Source organism: Lipotes vexillifer, unplaced genomic scaffold (assembly GCF_000442215.2).
Source record: "Lipotes vexillifer unplaced genomic scaffold, Lipotes_vexillifer_v1.1 scaffold481, whole genome shotgun sequence".
NCBI classification, from domain to species: Eukaryota; Metazoa; Chordata; class Mammalia; order Artiodactyla; family Lipotidae; genus Lipotes; species Lipotes vexillifer.
The window spans coordinates 3,021,381-3,023,975 of NW_006789873.1; positions in this window are offsets into that span (position 1 = coordinate 3,021,381).

The window sequence follows — 2,595 nt, forward strand, 5'->3', positions numbered from 1 at the left end:
ATGCAATCACAGTGGTTTCACAGGAATTAGTCTGTACAGAAGCACCAAAGTAAAGACACCAAATTCCAAAAAGTTGCTTTTAAAGGTAATCTTTCATTTTTTTCAGATTTGGAAGGTTGACTCACCTGTTTATATGCTAAAAAGAACCCCCTTATTTTGATTTCTGAATACTTTCCCTCCTAGTAGTCAAACTTATTATAGAATAAAACATTTTGATAATTGCTTTTTAATATGATGAAAGGTTGGAACCTTTTCCAATGACAAGGAAATGAGAGAATATAATGGAATGATGTCTTGTAATTTTTATAACTTCCAAATAGCAATGAGAGAGTCGTTCATGTATTCACTGAAGTTTCCTTCCAGAATCACAGAATTACTCCTACACAGCAATTAGGAGGGAGAGATGAATGTTTAAGCCTTAGCTGTAACTTGTCTTCTGGGGAGGAGGGGACTAGGTTTAAGCTGTTGGCAATGGGAAAAGCTAATTAACAAATAGAAATTTGTAGTTATTATTTTCCTATGTTCTGAAAAGCTTTTCCAAATTGAGGAGTTAAATAAACCATCACTGTAATCTTCAACGGTTTTCTTTTAGAAAGGAAGTCAAGGTAAATAAGTCTACACGCTCATATTTTAAGTGTTAATCTTTACTTTAAAAATATGGTTCTTTGGAGGAAGGTTTCTTACCTATCACTTGTCAAAGTCCATGGCTGGGCAGCTCAGTGGGTAGGAGCACAGAGCTAACAACTCCACGACGTGTTCAGAACCTTGTGGGCCCCTCAGCTTCCCCCCTTCTCAAGGTTACAGCCAAGCCTGCCAGTGTGGGTCACAACTCACCAAGGGCACTGGCCAAGAGAGTGGGGAGGGTTTCAAACAGAGCCATCCTCGCTCCTGGAGAGACAGCTCAGAGTTGATGACTTACTCTTGGGACTTCATGAATTATTTCCTTGATTGCCAGAGAGGCCAGAACAATTTCAGCATATTCAGGTGCAGTAACTTTCTATCTTCAGTTCCTAGTCCATTCCTGTCCCTCCTTTCCTGATGGAGTTGCTGAGTTTTCCCCCTTATCTTTCCTTTAGCTTACCTGGGAATATGTTCTCTCCCAGTCTCTCTATCTCTGCCTCTGTCTCTCTCTGTCTTTGTCTCTCTCTCTCTTACAGTAAGCCTCTTCAGATCTTCTTTAGAAGTCGTTGGCTGTTAGATTTAAGGACAGCTGACTCAGCAGCATATCCCAGTGGGCAAAGCTTACCTTCATCTTTTACCTAGAATCTTTATTTTTTGACACTTCTCTTCTTCGTCTCTCCTTGACATTTGTTTTCTCACCTATGTACTTCACCAGTTAGTGCTGAGAAAAGAATAACAAAAAATTAATGAGAAAGGACATGTGTGTTAGTACCCCTTGTATTCAAGCTCTTCCAAGAACATTACTGTTTTGCTGAAAGTTGTGTGCGTCTGTCAAGAGTGAAAAAGCAGAAAGTGGGATTTTTGAAGATGGATTTTTATTTCTTACTGCTTTAAACCTAGAGACTAGTTGCTACAACAAAAATCACTCGCTGGCTGTCCTCTTCAGCAATGTCCTAATTTTATATTTGTCCTAATCTAAATATATGTGACTTTCAAGCCATGTCAAGTCCTTTTGGGAAAACGATGGTGTGCAGATAAAATGTTTTTTGGGGTTTTGTTTTTTGTTTTTTGTTTGCCTTGCCTGCTGTTTTAGTGTTTTACATGCTATGGTGTGTCTCCAGCATTCATTCATTAACTCCTCATTCATCATTCATTCAGTCAGTCATTCAATAATCACTTAGGAAGATCCTCACTTTGTGCCAGCTCCTTTGCTAGGCCCTGGGGACACAAAGATACACAAAAATTAAAAATCCCTGTCCTCAAGGAACTAGGTATAAGGAAGAAACAAAACTGCCCTCATAGAGCTTACACATTAGTGAGAGATGCAGACATGTTCACAAATAACTACAATATAACATAGAATTTATGTGCTATGAAGGATACAAGTAAAGCTGATGATAATTCAGAGGATGCAGTGACTAATTTTAAGTCGGGGAGGATGAGGAAGGCTTCACAGAGGAGGTGGATTTTAAGTAGAACCTTGAAAGATGAATTGGTTTCTCTGGGCCAAGGCGTAGGAGGAAGGTGTTCCAGGCTGAGGGAACAGTCTATGGGAAACCTCAGAGGTATGGAAGAACTTTCTGTGCTCACGTCGTTAGGTGGGTAGAAGATGATGAGAGAGGAGGCCGGGAAGGAAGTGAGAGCACTTGGAATACCAAGCTAAGGTAAGGACCACTCAGCACACGGGGGCCTTCTCAACATGCTTCCAACCTTGTTTTCATCCTGATCCCGTCACTGTCTCCCGTTTTCCACCCCACTTCTGCTGGTGGGTGTGTAGTGACTGTACTGGTTTCCCTAGCATGATTCTCAATACCCATTAAGGACTTGCACTGGTACGTCTGCCTCTTTCTACTCCTGGTTGCTTTGGGTACTTCTCCATCTTAGCCTCCAGTCCTTGGGATCCAAATCCAACGGCCTTTGGCCTATATCCTGGTTAATTCTCTGCCCCCAGGCCCAACTTCCCTACACTTGCAA